We start from the raw sequence: 19944 nt of genomic DNA, 5'->3' as shown, positions 1-19944 counted from the left end.
CTAAAAATAATAATAATAATAATAATAACTGAATTATTATCTTGGTGATACAAAATTTACCAGGAATTTCTAGAGCCATTATAGAAATATAATTTCCATTTAAATAAATGAGTTTAAGATTATATTGAATTTTAGAAGGGAAGTGGGGGGTTTTGTAATCATGAAAATCTTATTGTAATGTTTCCAAAAGGAACAATATGCATTCTAGCGAGTAGCAGTTGATGAGATTGTTTCCTTGGAAATTAGGATTTGTTTTTAAAGGTTCAGGAACTGGTTATGTGTGAAGGATACTGGTCCTACATACCAGTCTGATCTCAGGAAGGATATTATGTCATTCCATAAACTCTGTGTGCAAGTCTTGATTGAATAGAAACAAAAGTAATTATTTCCCTGTGGCTTGATTTAAAAATACATTAGGCTTAGAATAAAAACTAGCTTTATTTTAGCTTTAGAGATTTCTGACAGTGGTGCTTTACCAGATGCCATCATCATATGGATGTTGGGGCTTGACAAGTGTTTGATGACGATCTATAATCTACACTTGGTAAATGTTCTTCAGTATGCATATAAAGTGTATTATGTTGGAAAGACCGCATGTAGAAATAGTTTGAAGTTGTTTTGCATGTCTCCTTAAATGCATTTACAATAATTGATTTAATTAACATTCTTTATGTTCTTTATATTCCCATTGAGGAATCGAAGTTATGAACACATGCATAATCATTGAAAGTGTTCTGAGTCTATGTTATGTATGTTATGTATGTTGGTATTTGCCTAAATAGAAAATGTGAGCATTCTCACCTTTCTGTGTTGAGCAATGGGATATTTGAAGCCAATGAATGCCTAGAAATTGACTGATAGTGAAGATCACAGAGAGGCATGAAGGAATTCCAACAGTCCAGTGATTAGGAACTCATCATTTATTGGACTTATACAGTAAGACATTATGAAAGAAGCAAAATTATTTTACTGGGTTTACTGTATTATTAGGTCACTTCACTGTTACAGTAGAGAGTATTGATTGAACATTTATGTGTTTCAAATACTGCTCTGAGAGCCTTATGTATATATTTCAATTTATTTAACCCTTGGGGGAAAAAAAATCCTGTGAGTACATACTATTATTATATCCATTTTAAAGGTGAGAAAACAGAGGCACATAAAGTTTAAGTAACTTCTCTCAGCTTATGTAGTAGGAGCTTATATCTGAATATAACTCTGAAGCCCATGCTCTTCAATACACTAAACTGTTTTTTGTTTTTATAATGAGTGTTATAGTGTTGGACCTGTGGTTGATTTTAGAGTCTGTAATATGCCAAAGACATATTACATATTTTCTGCTCAGGATGCAGCCACAAATCATTTGACAGAATCAGAATTTGTCATTCACAATGAGATTGCCAGTCAGGTTTTATTTCGTTAATGGAAGCAAAGCGCTGTGTGTTTTACCTTCCTTGAACAGTTAGTATCCAATAGTGTGTGATGACAAGTTATTTTACCAATGGCCTATAATCATTTGATTAAAGCTTATCAAGTGCACATTAAATTAATAACACCGTTATTTTTTGTAGTTCACATATCAGTATCTTGAAATGACAGCAACATCAGCAAAGTGGCTTCCGTTACTATAGATCTTTCAAGGAAAGTTTAGTGTTGTATTAATATAATTTGAGGCATTATTACTTATGATCATCATCTCTCCTGGCTGTTGGGAACAGTGCAAACAAGAGTAATTTGCTCCTCACTGACCTCATTCTAATGAGCTAATCATTGAATGGCATGGACGTGATTCAACAGTGATACACTCACAAGAATGAAAAACAAGGAGGAGAAATAAAGGAATCTTTGATGATGCATAGGATCAGAATTAGTTGCTTAAACCCAGGATGAATCTAAACTTGCTCATCCTACAGTATGCTTCACAATAACAAGCATCATTTCTCTAGCTTTCTTTATAGTTCTGGAGTTGTGAGTCCATTTAAAAGAGAACTTTAAGACAGAGCGTAGTTTGGAAAGTGAAAGTTTGTCATAAGTCATACTGCCCGTAATCCCTACCCCACAATCTCTCCCAGTCAATGGGGGAAATTGTTGTATGGAGAGAGGATGGAAATAATAATGGTCTTTATGTTCCTCAGTAGCAGGCACTTGGGAATGGACAAGAGGGAGGATGCTGGAGAGGTGGAAGAGGAATGTGTTAGGTCACAGGAAGGGAGAATTGAGATCTCATGTCATTTGATGGCTAGGATGTGTTGGCTACATGTGCACCATGCAGAAAACCTATATACTCACACACATGCTATTTGGAAAGGACCTAAGCAAATACATGAATGTGATTATTTGCCTTGTGAAAGAATTCAGCTTGCGAGTAAGCTATTTTTTAAAAAAATTACTTTAAATGCTTAATGCAGCATGATATGGACCCGATTGCAGTCAAGTTCACTAAACCAGGAAAAAAGGAGATTGGGATAGAGGCTCTTACTTACACACTCTCATTCTTCCACTGTGGCAAGTTTCAGAGCCTCACTGGGTCTTTGCTTCTTGATGAGAAAGTGGAATGGTCAGTCTGTGATTTCTCAGGTTTTTTTCCTGGTCCTCAAGTCCTGTCTGTGGTTGAGTCAATAACTTCTTCTTCTTTTTTTTTTTATAATTTTTATTTATTTATGATAGTCACACACACACACACACAGAGAGAGAGAGAGAGAGAGAGAGAGAGAGAGAGAGGCAGAGACACAGGCAGAGGGAGAAGCAGGCTCCATGCACCGGGAGCCCGACGTGGGATTCGATCCTGGGTCTCCAGGATCACGCCCCAGGCCAAAGGCAGGCGCCAAACCGCTGCGCCACCCAGGGATCCCGAGTCAATAACTTCTTGAACAAAAGTGCACAAAGCAGGGAAACTTAAACCTAAAAGGAAACAGAGCAGCTTTCTAATGTGGAACAAATCAGTGGCTTATAATTTTTCTACAGCTTGTCAAGGAAATGGTTAAAGCAGAAATCAGATTTTAGTTCTACAGCTGTCACTAATTAGTTGTGTGATCTGAGGCAAGTCACAACTTCTCTGGGCACTCTATTCCTTCTTCCATAAAATAAAGGGTTTGGATTAAATAAATGTAAAGTTCCCATCATCTCTAAAATTCTAGAATTCATGATCACAGTTATTACTTTAAGAAAGAGAGACAATTCTTATTTACATTTTTCATATTATGTCATTCAATATCTGGACATGTTTCTTCAATATCTGTTTAATGCTCTCATTATCAATTTAATAGGTATGTTACGATGTCCAGTCTTGTGAACTATTTAAATGTCATTATAACTATAATTATAAAACAACTTGTAAAAATCTTTCTTTTTCTGGAATCTGGGCCTATGAAATGGAGTTATTGCAGTGCCTGGCCTATTTTGAGGACTGTAAGGATCAGAGCATGTCCATGTGTGTGCTTCCCCCCACCCCCAAAAGACCTCTCTTCTTTTTTTTTTTTTTTTTAAGACCTCTCTTCTTGATAGAAAATACAAATGTAGAACATTTTGCAACTAGAGGAATTAGTGAAGGTTGGATTTGCATTTTCGTTGACTTTTTATCTGAGACAATTTTTAAAGATCACACTGGAGTTGAACTTAACTAGAGTGGGATGAACTGCCTTTCTTCTGTTCCCAGGGAATGGAACTGGGCCATTGGTGATGTGCTGTCTCTCTCATTACTTCATCAGGTCAAATGGCATCTGGGGAATTTGCCTGACCTAAGTGGTGGCCTTGCTCATTCTGATGAGGAAGCCCCCCACCAACTGGATAGCGTCAGCAGAAATTGAACAATCATTTATTCTTTGGCAATTGCCCTTTCTCTGTGTTCCTTACTTTTTTTACCCAACTACCTTCAGAAATGGAGAGTGGATACACTGGCAGAAAGACAGAGGGAACACAGAAAACAGGGTGAGAATGCATCAGTCACATATTGCTCAAGTTCTTTTTCAGAAGAGTGGCAACTGTCAGAAATTCACAATTCATGAATCAGCCTCTTTCTGCTCCTTGCTGCTGACTGAAGGGCCTGTTCATAAGGGATACTGTGTAACCAAAAGTTACAGGAAAATCTGTTCAGTGAATTAAGTCCATGAACTTTGAGTAACATTTTAAAAGTTATCGAGTATTAAAATGTTTAAAATGTGAGCAGTTCAGAAATAAGTGCTAGAAGGAGATTAGCAAAGAGCTATGTGCTTGTACACACATAAAACTTGAGAGTTTAACTAAATTGAGACATCCAAAGCTGCACACCACTGCTGCTTTTATTAGCTTTAATTTTATAAACACATATCCCAGATGTAGGCAGTGGCCAAATTTGGATTTTGTGATATTAGTTTAAGTGATTAGAGATTCATTTTTTTCTTGTCTTTTCTCCAAAGTCAGTGCTTTAATTCTATGTAAATTCTGGACCCTGGTCAGCTCTTATAAAGCAAAGCTCCTCATTCCCTTTTGCCCACCTAATCATGGGCAGTGCTCCTAAGTCTTCTACATCCTAGCAGCATCAACTGATGATCCAAGCAAACATAGAGAGAGAGAAAATGATGAGTGGTTTTTGGTAAACCTCTGTACAAGGGAAATAAATCAGTTGGGATTTAATGGAGGCAGGTCATGTATGAGGATACACCTCATCTCTGTGTTTCATTAGGTATGAGAACCCACTGGTATGTCTAGGGAAGAAAATACAAGAAGATAGGAGACCATGAATTGCATAGCTGGTATCTGAAGGATCATGAGAAAATCATTTTCTGTCTCCTCAGGGATAGTCTGAGTATGATTTTGGTGTGGGTAAAGTCATCATATATTAATTTACATTCTAGTGCATTACATAAAGGATTTGAAGTAGTTTGTAAAAGAATATGCAACTCAGTTAAGATTATAAAAAGATAAACCTTATGAAGAGAAAAATGTAGGTTAATTAATATGATAAAGCTAGGGAGAGATTTAACATACAAATATGAAACATAAGGCACTGAATAATTATTAAAAGTGGGCTATAAATTTAGTTTGAGCTTCTCTGGTCTAAGCAAAGAGGAAAACATGATCAAGGGAAGATTTGTCACGTCTATGGTAAAAGCCTACCAGCGCAGCTTTTCCTGGGGCTTAATGTTTGGGGAAATTTTTCCCAGGAACTTAATATATGTGAGCACTTTCTCATCCTAATCTCAAAAAGGGAACACTACAAGATGTAGTAGATGAATAAAACATTGCTACAGTGAATTCAATTGCAAGTTTCCTATAGCATGCTGTAGTGAACCAGGGGCATAACAACAAATTATAATTCAATAAAAATATTTGGGCATGGGGTGAGTGGCTCAGAACAAGGAGGTTCAGGCTTGCATTCTGGCTTAATCTCTAAGTAGCAGAGATAGTTTCTCTGTTGGCTTCACAGAACAGTAGTCCTGCTAGATAATCAGGGAAAAAATGTTTCTGTGGTTAAATAATTTGGGAAATGCTATATCCTCTTTTCCCTTTTTGGAAATTCATACTTATGAAACGCTCTGACAAACCCTGCAGAAAGTAATTTAACTTTGTTTAAACTGGTATATTTCATCATGAAACCATTTTTCACCGGATACCAGGAAGTGACATCTTATATAACCACTTTCTCTGGGGAACACAGAGAATTGAAGAAGGTTGAGGGCCTGTGGTTCATTCAGATCATTCTCTTTGACTGTATTTCTTGCATGGATTGGGCGATAGATAGTGTGAGGTTATATTTTGGAGAGTAAGTTGCAATTATTTTTTGTTTTCAACTAAGGCCAGCTCCATATACTCTAAAAATCAACTGGGTAAAGACAGGATGGACATCTCTTTATAAAAATTAACAACCAGAGGAAGATTCTAACCTGATTAGGTGACCCCTGCACTTTTGCCAGGCAGAAAACTGAAGGACTGGATATATGGGCAGAGTTAATGATTCTAACAAGAATACAGATGATCTTCAAATAACTCTACAAGTTAGGTGCTGGTGGGCCAGAGGAAGAAATTATTGCTTTGTGGCTTTGGATTTGTCTAACCCATGATAGAGCCGAAGCCTAGGGCAAATTCCAAAGGGGTCTGCTATTACCGCAGCTAATTTGGGATATTCCATTACTGCTGGGAAGAGGAGTCACTGCCCCACAAGAAAGAAACAGGAAACTCTTCAGTAGTGTCAGATTCTCCTTGGCCATTGGTGACGTGGTGATACGGACTCTCTGAGACTCGGGCATTGATGAGTGTGGTGCAAAGTCCATTTCTGACTTCATGGTCCAAATGTATCTTTGGTTACCGTGAAGTCACACAGGACCGTAGCAATCACTGTAGAACGGTGCAGTCGAGGGCAGGACAGGCGCACAGATTACCATGAACATCTGTACACTATTGTTTGAAAAGACCCGATCTCTCTCTCTCTCTCTCTCTCTCTCTCTCTCTCTCTCTTCTTTCAGTTTGGAATCGAAGGGAATTTAAATGGACCAGTTGCAAAATAACTGAAAGTTACAGAACATGCTAATCCTGTTTTAAAAAGAAGGAAATCAATAAAAATAAATCCAAATGTCTCGCTAGACTGTCAAATGATTTCCCTCACAAGGCACAGGAATCTTCACAATTTTAAAAGTCTGACAGAGGCAGAACTGACTAAAATCCCAATGATTTGCATTGCCTTGCCTCTAATACTCTGATAAAATAAAGGGCCAACAGTATAGAGGAAAAGAATAGAGATTGTAAAGAAACTAGGCAATTGTGAATAACTAATTTACTTGTATTTTGAGCCAAAAAAGGCTTTCTCTTTTGCATTCCAAGTCTCCTCTTCCTAGCTGATTTTGAAAATCATACATATGAATGGCAAGAGCCTTGGATTAGTATTCAACCTCTCTAAGTACACGGTAGCAATTCACATGCCCTTGTATTCACCAGATGACACCCTGGGAAAAAGTACAGTAGTCATAAAAATCATGTTTTCCTTTGAGAGTTTTACTACCCCAATATTATTTATAATGTTTAAAATCACTAAAAGAAATAATAAAGACACACAATTCCAGTGATAATGATATTCCAACCACTCCCCCCTACATAAGACTAGAGTTCTTAATGGAGGAATTTATATCTCTCCCAGATGCTTTGAAGGACACAAAACATTTCTTCCTAAATGCATTTCCCAAAATAGAGAATGAACTCTATTGCAAAACCTTACTGTCTGGACCCATGTAAAGGCATGTGTAGTGTTCAGCAAGTTCTTAGTAAGCAAATCACCTTCACTTAAACCGTTGATGTTTTTTTAGTAGGAGGGTCATCTAACACACCTTCCCTGTACATCCTCACCCTCACCATTCATACTCCATTCCACCTGCTATTACTATGTCAGAGTTATTGCAAAAGTTAAATGAGATAATATAATTAAACATAGACTCAGTGCCTGACACATACTAAGTGCTCATTATAAGATAAAATATGTACACTAAACAAACATCTGTGTACATATGGCCCTTCAAGGAAGAATATCATTAAATGAAGACTAAATTATACACTTTCTACTAAGCTTACTAAGGCAGGGATATAAACTGCCACATTTTTGTGTCTTCAAAAAATCTCACAAAATGTAAAACAAAGTTGGGGTTTTGTTTGTTTTGGTTTGGTTTTTGGTTTTTCGGTGTTTTTTTTTCTTTTACCTTGAACTGTAATGAAATCTATTCCCTTTCCCAAATGTAGTTTCCTTTGCTTCATTTACTTAGTAACATCAGTTTGCTTAGTAATGAATGTATAACAGTTATTCTCAGTTGCTCTGTGCTGATCTGAAATGTTGGGTTTAGGCCAAGTTTCAACTCATATAGATAAACAGCACAGCCCCTTCATCCCCACCTCCAAGCAAATTAAAAGAGACCATCCTGGATAGGAAGTGCTCCTGGCTCCTGGAACCCCTTGATAGGAAACTCTAAAGCTGAGAGACAGCAGCAGAGCTGCAGGAAGGGGACTGTGCTCCAACAGAGATAGACCAGAATGAAAAGCCAGGGAGATGACCAGATGGGGGACTGAGACTAAGGCCCAAGACAAGCATCACCAACCAGTAGTCAAGTTAGATCTCAGAGCCTGATGGATGAATCTATGATGTCTGAATTCCCCTCCAAAGTTGTGATTTTCTAAACTGGTAAGTTAACTTTGAGGTTTTTGTTAATTAATTTTGTAGGCATTTTCTCATATTAAATGATCTTTGTGTGGAAGAGTTAAAAGGATCACTGTACCATGTAGATAAACTTTCTGATGCCCAGTTAGCAATGTAAAAACTCAGCACCCTTTGTCAAACTAATTCAAACAGATTATTTAAGAAACTTCCATTGCCTGGTTCCTCCAGGATTTCATTCCTTTGAATTGAGGAATAATCTTCAACATTGTTAAATTCCTCAGCTAGAAAAGACTGCATTTGAATGTGATCATTAGCTTTTGCTGAAATTTGTTCTTACAGAGTTGAATGGATTAAATACACATGGATTCTTTTTGCTTTATTTACGTATGGAGTATGTATAGTCTTAAGAGGCTCCATGTCGGAAATCCCTCCACAAAGATAGAAATATTAATTAGCTTTGTACATCATAACTTAAGTGTTAAACTTTGTAAAAAGACTTGTTTGATATGATAAAATATTTAATGTCTGGATATGATATCGTGGAAACCCTGAAAAACTATTATAACAGTAAGTTCTTAACTGGTATGTTGCATGACAGTTTATGGAACAATCCAATATGCATTATCTTTTTAAAGACCTGTGTAAAATGGTATTAGAACCTTGGATCAGGAGGCTTTGCCACCTAGAATCTTTCAGAGACCTGACCAATGTATATGCAAGTTTCTCCACTTTGAAATGTTTCCAGGCTCATTTTCCTGAGTCATTCCTTTGGATGCAGATTTTCACTTGGTGGTGGTGTGTGGAACAGCACATCGCCTTGAGTGGCTAGAGAAGCAGAGACTTGCTTGCTAGAATAAGGAAACTTGGCAGGGAGCAGTGCGTTCATTAAACATTAACTAATGGGTAGAATAGAGATGGTTCAGGAGCCAGTTTTTTCCTTTCCCTCCTCCTCTGAGAGTAAAGTCATTTCCTCGCCCCCAACTTTACACCTCAGTTTCTGATTAAGCCATCCGGTTCCTGGCTCCCCATCAGGCTTCTCCTGTCAGTCTGTCTCTTCCTCCCACCTTTGGCTACCCTAGCAGGGCTGACCTGGACCCTGGCATCTTCTGTTCTATGAGGCTTACTGATTTGTTCCAGAATGTAGGAATGACATGTATGTGAGACCAGCTCTTTTCAGCTCACTAATCGTCAGGCATGCCCCCTGCAGGCTGTGGGAATCGGTGCAGCCGTGCCTGGGGGTGCCAGAGCCCTGCCTCTGGGCCCAAGGAGAAAATTTCCACTGACTCACCCAAGTGAAAAGAAAAATGAGACTCAGGGTCGGTCATGGAGAAGCAGGTTGTCAATAGAGTTTACTAGCGTTTCTATGCATTTACATACAAGATTTGGGTCTGGGGATGGCAATTGGGCTTTTTATAAATTTTACAGCACCCATTTTTGGTTTTGAAACATTTACAACCTTTTAAAAATAGTAACACTATCTGTAGCTACTTCTATTGAGGGCTCGCTATTACACACCCTGGACTATTTTTCACCACTACATATATTGGCGTTTGATTTAGTTTTCAGCAAGACCTGAAAGTTAAGTTTGCTCCTCTGGAAAATAAATACAGTAAGACCTAGTGCTTAAGGTTTTAGTATATTTCTCTTCCAGATGAGTAAACAAAGACTTAGAGAGTCAAATAACTTTCCCAAAGTCTCCCAGCAAGTAGGTGGCAGAGGTGGGCTTTGAACTGGAGTCTGTATGACCCAGGAGCCCACATTATTCACCACTGTGCAACCCCGTCACACTCATAATTAGAGGTAGTCGTGGTCTGCTTGGAACCAAAGAAGGTTGTTCATTTTGTTTTTTTTTCCATCATTTGAGGCCTGATTGGTCCTCTCTTCGTCACCTGCCCTTCAAATTGTTGAGGACTCCACTGTGCCGTGAAGACCAGCAGCAAGTCTGAGCCACCATCCTGTATCCTAACTACCCCCGCCACCGGCCTGAGGGTGGCTGCTCTTTATCAAGAATGCTCTGTCCAAAGTAAATGTCAAGGCAGCAGCATTCCAGCCTTTGGCAAGGAATCCAGCGTGGTTAGGTAGGAACAAGCATAATAACGGGAAAGAGCAGATTCCTCCACCCCCCAGGGAAAAGTCATTTTCCTTAATTCTGAGCCTGCAAAACGCTGCCCTTCTTCCTAGAAAGTGCTGGAGGTGGAATGCTCACTGTCCTCCAAGTGTTCTCCGGGACTCCTAGGGCCCACCTAGCTCAGTGACCCCTATAACCTTCACATAGGGCCTTTGCAGACACCAAGGCAGGAGGGAGTTAGGTCAAACCTATGCTGTTCTCTGATCCTAAATCTCAAATTCAGCAGCTCTGTAGTGGAAGGAAAGCAAGTATTAACCCAGGGTCTCTGTTTCTGGAGAGAAGTCCTGTATGGAGATTTTTTTTTCCCCAGCTTTTGCAATTTGACCTCCATCACAGCCGAGGTCCGTAGAGCAGAATAGTTGCATTTGTGCTCTGCACTCGTAGCTAGAGAACAGCAGCCAGTCAGAAGAAAATATCGATGTTCTGCCAACTTCTGCTGTTTGTGAAATTTTGCCAGAAGCAAAACAGGATCAAAAATAATAAACAGACCTCCTCCCTTGCTGCATGACTGCTATTTACATAAAGAGATGGATGAACTGACAGTGCTGTGTGAATGCTCAGGGAAGGGAAATCTTTAAGGAGAAAAAATTAATTTTTCGGTGCTTGGTTGCATATGGTTTGAGGTTTTCTCAAATAACTGGGTTTCCAGAGAGACAGCCCCCATAGCACAGATAGTGCTGTTTCTTCAGGGTAAGTGAACTAACCCATGGATAAAACAACTTGACACGTGAATTACATGCAACTCTAAAACCTCTGCAGGGAACATGAATCTTGAAAACTTAGGAACAGTGTGAGTCTCAAGCGGAATAGTGATGTTTCCAGGAGAAAGAGAAACTTGACCTATATAGTAGCTTCAGGGAGTTAGAAGGCAGGAGCCCTGGGTGCTGGGACACCTTTGTCCCAATCGGGTCACCCTAGATTATTTTATTTAACTTGTTTGTGCCTCAGTTTCTTCATCTGTCAAATGGGATTAATATTAGCTCCTACTTTTAGTCATATTACCAAGGAAAAAAGAATCGATGTGACGTCAATTCAAATGGAAGGATGCTCAGGATGCCTGGGTGGCTTAGCGGTTGAGCATCTGCCTTTGGCTCAGGGTGTGATCCCAGGTCCGGAGGATCCAGTCCTCCAGTCCCACATTGGGCTCCTGCAGGGAGCCTGCTTCTGCCTCTGCCTGTGTCTCTGCCTCTCTCTCTCTCTGTGTTTCTCATAAATAAATAAAACCTTAAAAATAACAACAGCAACAACAAATGGAAGGATGCTCAATTCTGGGGTGTTTAAGCAATGCTCTGGTGAACCTGATAGGGATCCCTGGACTGGTTCAAACACAGGAGTCACGCAAAGCAAGACCTAGCTCTTTATCCTCAGTTGGACACAAAGCTTCACCATACTTGCTTTCTCTTCCTTGAATAATAATAATTCATGTCACTCCTCAAGGATATGGGAATAAGGAACTACTCTGTGGTTTTATTAATTGGTTCTCAAATGGACAAAGTCTACTACTAGCTTTTAATTTCATTTTATGTTTTCTTTTTATGCATTTGATGTGCTAGGAATGAATCTGTATCATTAAGTAGGGTCATTTGAAACTCTAGTTTGCCCCTGTATTTTTCTTTCATTCTGAGATGTCAAGAATTTTGCTCTCTCTTTTTACTTAGGGAACGAATGTCATTTCACCCTTAGTGAGTAATTTCCCATAATCATGATCAGCATAAAACCTTTTAAAGTGAAAGGATATTGTGCCATAGATTCAGGGACATTGACAAATTGGAGTGTCGTAAATCATATGCTTTCAAACTGATGAATTTCCAGTATAAATTGGGCTTCCTGTCTAAGACTAATATTTCATGCGGATAGTTAGCCCTTTAGGGCAGGATACCCTGCTGGGGCTACTTAGTTGGAGGCCTACAGGAGCTCATTGTGGTCATGGCAGATTTGTCTAAGTCTGAGGGGGAGGAATGAAGCCTGATGAGGTGGTACCCAAATTATCTGATGAAGAAAAGATGTGCCCCATGCTCTCCTGCCTCCTTGCCTGGCACAGCCTGGGCTGGAAAGGCGTAGGAAACTAGGGTAAAAAGTGAAAGGAATACATACTTTATAAACATCTCCTTTCAAAACGTTTGGATTTTGTTTGATAATTTTGATATCAGTTTAATTTTTTGTTTTAAATGTTTGAGCTTGCTGCTGCTGCTGGATTCCAGGAGAAAGGGCAGTTGCTGAGCTAAGACTTGAGTGAAAATCTTTGAAAATTGCTAAGCACTCTGTACACTTGGTTATTCTCTGGAAAGGCTAGGTGTCTTAAATGAAGTGGAATTTGTAGGGGGGAACGTAGGTGAAGAGAAGCAAGGAGCTTGTTTGATGGAGAAGTATCCCAGCACATGGATGGCTTGCCGAAAATCTCTTGCTTCAACAAAAACAGAACCTTAAGACTCTTTTGACTCCTTTCTTGCACATGAGGGTAAGACTGGCTTCTCTCCGCCCCCACACAGATATGTGATGCTCTGAGTTTCCCTGCAGCCTTTGGCTTTAGCAGAACACATTTCTTGTTTATAGCTGGCTGTGCTCAATGATCAGTCATTTAAATAAATTACCTTGTTCTGTGATTGATGTTAATAATTTGACATGGGAGTTATGAAGCCTTCAGATCCTTAATTTATCAGAGAAAGAATCTTTCAGACATATTTTTCTTTAGCTCTGGGAGGCTGTGCTTTTTTTGAAACTTGTAGATACAGTGTGCATTGTAGCTTTTAGATGTAGTGTGCATTGCACAAGAGCAAGAGCTTCATTGTTTTCTGGACCTGATTCAATTCCTAGTTCAAGCACTGATTAGGTGTGTGATCTTGAGCAGATTCAATGGCTTCTGTGAGCCTGTTTCCTCATATAAAGTGGGAAAAATAATAATAACATCTACTGCCTGCAGTTGTGGTAGAACGAAGTGTGGTTGCACATGCAGAGTGCTTAGCATGGAGCCAAACACTTACTCAGGGTGCAGTGTGCCTTAATCTAAAAAAGAAACACAGAAGGACATTACAAATCAGCAACATGGCCCCATGCTATGGATTAACTGCTTGTGGGGAAGATTAAAAATATCTAGGTTTGGAGAATCACATAAAGTGGAAGCTAAGGAAGGGCCATAATCATAGCGGATCTGAAATTAGAATGTCTGCAGTTTCATCAGTGGAGAAAAAGTCTGACGGGGCCAGTTGGAAACTATGCCATTTTAAATGAAGATTTTCTTAACCAAATGAAATTTAACTCTAAAAGCAGAAAGCTGTGAAAGTCGAGTTATAAGAGATAATATTTTTAGTCCTTAAATGAATGAGACCAACCCCCATAAATCCAGGATATGAACTTCCCCTCTGGCATCAAGTTGATGGAAACATACGTCTTGATCTTTTGAGTCTAACCTCCCCAAATGAAGCACTGTATCTTTAAAACATTTGCCTTAGCAGTGCCGTCATTGGGGAGCTAATAATATATCCCCCACACTACTGTCTTAAATTAGGTGAGATAAGCGCAGAGGAAGCCTAATATTCTGCCTTCACCCCACCTTCAAGTCTGCAGGCTGCTCTAAAGCCTAGAGGAAAAGAGATAGCACAGGTAATGGACAAGATATCTTCAAAGCCTAGAATCTTCTTGACTTCTTTTCAAAGACTGCCTTTAAAATCTTCAGTTTTTACCAAGTTTTGCTAAACTCAAAACACTGAACCTCAACTTCATTGCAGCCCACTCACTGGCTTCCAGAAAATGAAGTGCATTCATTGGAGGAATAGTCATTCCCTAACTCACGGAATCACTTCGGGAGGGCCAGCTCTGTGCCAGGTGCTGTGAGCTCCTTGGGATATAATAATACATTAAAACACGACCCATGACACAATGTAACAGGTGTGCTTTAAGCAGGTGCCACAGAGTTTTGTAGGTACGGAGATGGGCATCTGTGCAGGGAAAGTGGAGGCACAACAAAAGGAGTCTTGTTCTAACTCTAGCTATTGATTTGTTGTTGTTCTAGTGTTTTGTTGTTTTCTTGCTTCAGCTTTTATTCCTGTAGCAGAAAGCATCCATGCCTGGGGTTACTGGAGGTAATTCCCCCCTCCCCTTTTTTTTTAAGATTTTATTTATTTGAGAGAGAGAGAGAAGAGAGAGAGAAAGAGAGAGCGAGTGCACACAAGCAGGGGGAGGGGCAGAAGGAGAAAGAGAGAGGTAGAAGCAGACTCCCTACTGAGCAGGGAGCCTGACATGGGGCTTCATCCCAGGACCCTGAGAACATGACCAGAGCTGAAGTCAGGTGCTTAACCAACTGAGCCATCCAGGTGCCCTGGAGGTGGTTCTTATTTAACTGTCTGGGAACCCTAGGTTTAAGGCTTCATCAGTTTTTCCCCCATCGGTTTGCTGTGGGTCTTTAGAATCTGAATAAATGTGCTCCAGCCATCCAGGAACACGGAACTCTCTCTTTCTGGTGAAAAGTACATTCTTGTTCTCCTCAGTCTTTCAAAATAAGGGCCCATCATCTACAGAGAACTTACCTCTGTGCTAATACTGCTACACAGGCTATATTTTGGAAACAAATATGTGATTTGGTTTGTTGTTTATTTTTTTGCATCAACTTATGCCAGTGGAGAACCTAACATAGTCAATATTTCAACAAATGTCTATTCAAAGTCAATTATGTACAAGATCTTTGCTGATGTTATATATGTGAAAAGTCATATAAAACATCACCACCTTCAGGGAGATTATAATTAAGTGAGATAAGATATAGAAATAGTCATTAATGTCAGCAATTCAAGAGAATACATGGTTTGCTGACTAACAGGCTGTCAAAACGTAGTTGTCCAGAAGAGGACATGGTCAGTGGGGCAGTACAGAAATAAGATTGTATGGCCCAAGCTGTGGATAATGGCTGTATTTCCTCTGAGCAAAAATCAGAGTGAGTTATTCTAAGTAGGGCAACAGAATGAGTTGAAACTATGATTTAAGTAATTACAAATGTCATTCAAATCTGGTGAATTAGAGGGTGGTAGGACATGTAGACAGTAAGGCTGAAAAAGTTGTTTGAGGCCAAACAGCAGTGAGTTTGAAATTTATATTATAGGTAATGATGAGTTACTGAGGGTCTTTGAGTAGAAAAGAAATAGGATGAAGACAGTAGTTTAGAAAGATGAAGGGATGAATGTGGGTTTGAAGTGGTCAGACCGATGAGAGAGAAAGAGAAACAGTCATTGAGCATGTGTTCTGTCCGGGCCTTAAGTATGACAAATAGTTATCTCACTGAATCCTCATAATTATAGGTGGCATTTATATTTCCACTTTAAAGATTAAGAAATGGAGGCCCAGGAAGGTTAAAATAACTTATTCAAGTTAAACCCAAATAATTAGCAGAACCAGGAATTGAACCCAGGGCTATCTGATTCTGAGTCTATATTCTTCTGTAGCTCAAGACTTCTCCTGTATTGTTGTCGCTGTTGTTATGGTGACTACCCCCTAAAGATATCCTGAGGGATGAAGATTTTTAACTGTGGTGATAAAGAAATGATAGATATAGGATTTAGTTCCATAACTTCTCAGAATGGCAAAATATTTATATGCTCTATAAAATTTTAATGTTTCCAATTATTAATTTATCTCTTCATACCTTTTTTCCACTTACTATGATAAAAATCCATTAATTTGAATTTGGTACTGTACCTTCTACTAGAGATTGTCATTCCACTTAGAGACTTCTACCCAGTGATTTGTGCTCTCGGAAAGTCTTATTCGGTAAATTTGGTTCACTGTACAACAGAAGTTTCACTGTATTGTAATTAAATTAGCTGATGGAACTCTACGTGTTTCCTCTGCTTAAGGCATGACCCCTTTAAACATTTATTGGTAAGGAATAAGTAAAACCAAATACTAATATTAAATGAATTTAGTATGTGGTAAGAAGATTTGAATTTGAAGCCCATAGACAATTACCAGTTAGCTTGAAGGATCTTATATATTTTTTTTAAAAAAGGCTTTTCTAAGAGGACTATGTACCCAAATAGAAATATAATTTAGTGCCTGATTTGAGAAATGTGAATAAACCAAAACGGTAGTTAAATTGGGCCAATTGGCTGAAATAGTTTGAAACTATAAGATTAATTTGTAGAGAAACTCAATAAACAAATATCCCTATAGGACACTCATCCTTGTTGTCTATACCATATTCTTAAACAGCTAGTCATTATTTTATCAAGAAAGAGAATTTTAAATGTGAATTCTTCCAGAAGTAATTTAAAGATGTTTAAATATTTTATGAAGTATGAAATTGCATATATTTGCCTGAGGCAGATGTCCCACTGGTATTGAATAAAAAACACTCATATAGTATTTTAAAAGAGCTATTAATATAAAGTTTTACTTCTCTGCTTGAATTGTAGTTCATATTCTGAATCTAGCCGCAGGTTAAATCCCAATTAAATGAGGTGATGCAAGAGCCTCCAGGAGACAGGGTTTATGTGGTTCAAGGGAAGAAGCCATGTAGGAGAATTGGCTCACCCAGGCATTGCACAAATGATACTGAATTATCCACCACACTTTTTATCACCCCTGCACACATTCTACTCTTTTCCCACACACTCTCGTGTCATGACTCCCGCTTAGAAAATAATTTTCATTATTTCCCTCAAGTCCAATTCACTTTTATCTTTCTTTATCAAGATGGTTCCCTCTGTAGATCAAGATGGGAAAAGGTCATGGTGAGTCAGGCAGTCTCTTCTCTTGGCAGCTCCTGGTCACAGTTAATTCCTATGAGCTCTCCCGATAAGCAAAAACTAGAGGCCACTGCCCTATCTCTAGTCAATGTCAGGTTCTTCTCTAGGATAGGCTGCTCTTGACCCAATAATCAGTGCTTGAAGGTTCATGGCTTTTCAAGGAAGAGCTCTTCTTTCAGTGTTCTCTCTTTCTTGTTGCCTCATTGTTGTTGTTTTTTTTAAGATTTTCATTTATTTTATTCATGAGAGACACAGAGAGAGAGAGACAGAGAGACAGATACACAGGCAGAGGGAGAAGCAGGCTCCATGCAGGGAGCCCGACGTGGGACTTGATCCTGGGTCTCCAGGATCACACCCTGGGCTGCAGGCGGCGCTAAACCGCTGCGCCACCGAGGCTGCCCTGTTCTCTCTTTCTGTAATGTTCTTATATGTAAATCCCAGGTATCTCTTTCCTGTGTATCTAGCTGCTCTTTACATGGGTAGCACGAAAGAAATCACAACCTCTGCAATACCTATGTGTAAAAAAGACCTCTAGATACACTGGTGAGATGTGTGACCTTAAACTCCTCACCATGCCCAATGGCAGATGCATCCCTTGACTCTTTTGCATGTAACTTCCAACTGAGCTAATCCTACAAGACCCAAGTTCCCCAGTGAATACATTCTTTGAGCAGCAGTGGTCAAAATTCATGCAGGTGTGTTCAGCTACTGTTGCTATGGAACAGTGCGTTCAAACTTGCACCATTAAACATGAAACAACCATTGTTATGTTCATGGATCCCGTGGGTCAGGAATTTGGAAAAGATGCAGTGGAGATGGCTTGTCTCTGTTCCAAGATAATTGTGACTTGAGCTGGAAAAACCTGAAGGCTGGAGATGTCTCAGTGACTGGGCTCTAGAATCATCCAAAGCCCCATTCACTCCCAGGAATGGGCATTGACAGTGCCTGTCAGTGGGACCTGAGCAGAGGCTGCCAGCTGAAAACTCTGTGTCCTTTCTAAGTGGATGCCCAGCCTTCCTCACAGCATAGAGACTGCCTTCCAAGAGTGAACGAGGCAAGGTACATGCCTTTTTATGACTAGTCTTGGAAATTACGTAGGGTCACTTTTGTTTATTCTGTTGGTCAACATAATCATAAAGGTCTTCCAGGTTCAAGGGAAGAAGACATTGATCCACTACTTTGGAGGTGGTCCAGAGAATTCACAGATATATTTTATAACAGCAACAAAATATGTTTAACACATTTGATAATTCTGAGTTTCTGCCATTCTTGCTGGCATATAGCTGGCTCTCAACTGATTTTATTTGTCTTAATGGTACAGCTAGAATCATCATGCAATGTGATTTTGTCCCCAGGTGCAAAGAGATGCCTTGGTGACATTCCTAATTGCACCAATTCCTTGGCTGTGATTTTATGAATAGTAACAGGCATTGTTTTGCACAGATATTGCCATGCTTAAGCCCCATAACCCTCTGCAAAGGAGAATATATTCCCACCCCTACTCTTTGCCCAAGATTAGAATAAAATCCAGAATCCCCAACTTTAGGGCTGGAGAAAGGTCTCCAAGTGAAGCCAAAAGGTTCTCAGTTTATACCAAACCCTGTTTTCCAGAGACAAGAATTACGAGTTATCTCATTAGTAATCACTCAGAGCTGTTTTCTTTACCTCTACCCTGAATCCATAGGTGTAGAATTAAAATTTATGGGTGCTGCTTTATTAAGAAAATAAAGAAGATGGGGTTTGTTGACAGCAGTGGTTCTCAAGCAGGGGCAGTTTTATTCTCCAGGGGCAACTGGCAATATCTGGAGATATTTTGGATTGTCACAACTGGGTGGGGGGTGCTACTAGCTTTTCAGTAGATAGAAGCTAGGGATGCCACTACACATTCTGCCACACACAGGATAGCTCACCACACCAAAGAATGATCTGATCTGAAATGTCAGTACTGACACTGTTGGAAAATCCTCCTTGACAGGAAGTTTTTTTAGTTCCCTTAAGAAAATGGGGAAGCAGGGGCTCAGAGGAGATAAATGACTTGCTCAGGATCCCACAACTGGTAAGCAGTAGAGCAGGATTTAGGCAGCTATCTTGAAATCCTCTGTGTCATGTTCTTCTCTCCTTTTGATACTTCGGCTAGTCCTGCCACCTGCCTAGATAGAGAGAGAACTTGGAGGCGGAAGGGGTCTTTTTCACTCTTCTCATATCTTGGGCACTGGGAGGTCCACCACAGTGATCGTAATGAGCGTGAGTCATCACAAGGGACACGGTGCTCCCTCATTTTCTTTAGGAGATGGGTTCAGTGCTCACACAGGCATAATTAGGACTCTGGGTTAAGGTGTGGGTGGTATTTGGGCTCTTACCTCTCAGAATGAGACTTATAAACAACGTCTGAAGAACTGGCACACAGGGGGCTTGTGTGTGTGTGTGTGTGTGTGTGTGTGTGTGTGTGTGTGTGTGTGTGTTTCGGGGGGGCGTCTGGGAGTGTTGTGGGAGGGCAGTAAGATCTTATCTTACAATGACGAACAAACAGCTAATTACTTGTAACTTTGGAGATAATTGTTTTTTCATCCACAAGCATGCCGAGCAGGAAATTAATCTAAGCCTCAGAAAGTTCAAATCATCTGCAGATTGTTATTAGGGAAGAAACACTCATTATCCCCTTAGAGCCCCCATCACATCTAACAGGCAAGCTGAAAACTGCAGCTGTGGCCTAGTGCTGCCACCACCATGCTGGGCCCCGTGCTCACTGCTAACTGGAGAGAAAACAGTACAGAGTGTCTGGCAAAGGCAGGCCCCAGGCAGACAGGGGCCCGCTCCCTCTTGACACCTGATTAATGCTGCCCAATGCAGAGTGTCTGGCTTTGAGTCATCCCTTCTGATAGACCCATTCATCACTTTGCATTCCGTGTCAGTGCAAGAACAGACTTCTTTCTGCCTTGGACAAATGAGCCCTCAGGTAGTTTAAATGT

The 19944-nt window shown here is 39.8% G+C and overlaps 1 protein-coding gene across 5 annotated transcripts in view; it reads left to right on the top strand.

The window, feature by feature from the left end:
• Positions 1 to 19944, top strand: part of STARD13 (StAR related lipid transfer domain containing 13) — a 514559-nt gene that overhangs the window by 334678 nt on the left and 159937 nt on the right. The gene's annotated exons all lie outside the window — the stretch shown is intronic.

The sequence above is a fragment of the Nyctereutes procyonoides genome, unplaced genomic scaffold (assembly GCF_905146905.1).
Source record: "Nyctereutes procyonoides isolate TBG_1078 unplaced genomic scaffold, NYPRO_anot_genome, whole genome shotgun sequence".
NCBI classification, from domain to species: Eukaryota; Metazoa; Chordata; class Mammalia; order Carnivora; family Canidae; genus Nyctereutes; species Nyctereutes procyonoides.
The sequence above is the reverse complement of the archived record's forward strand: the minus strand, read 5'-3'. Positions and strand labels throughout refer to the sequence as shown.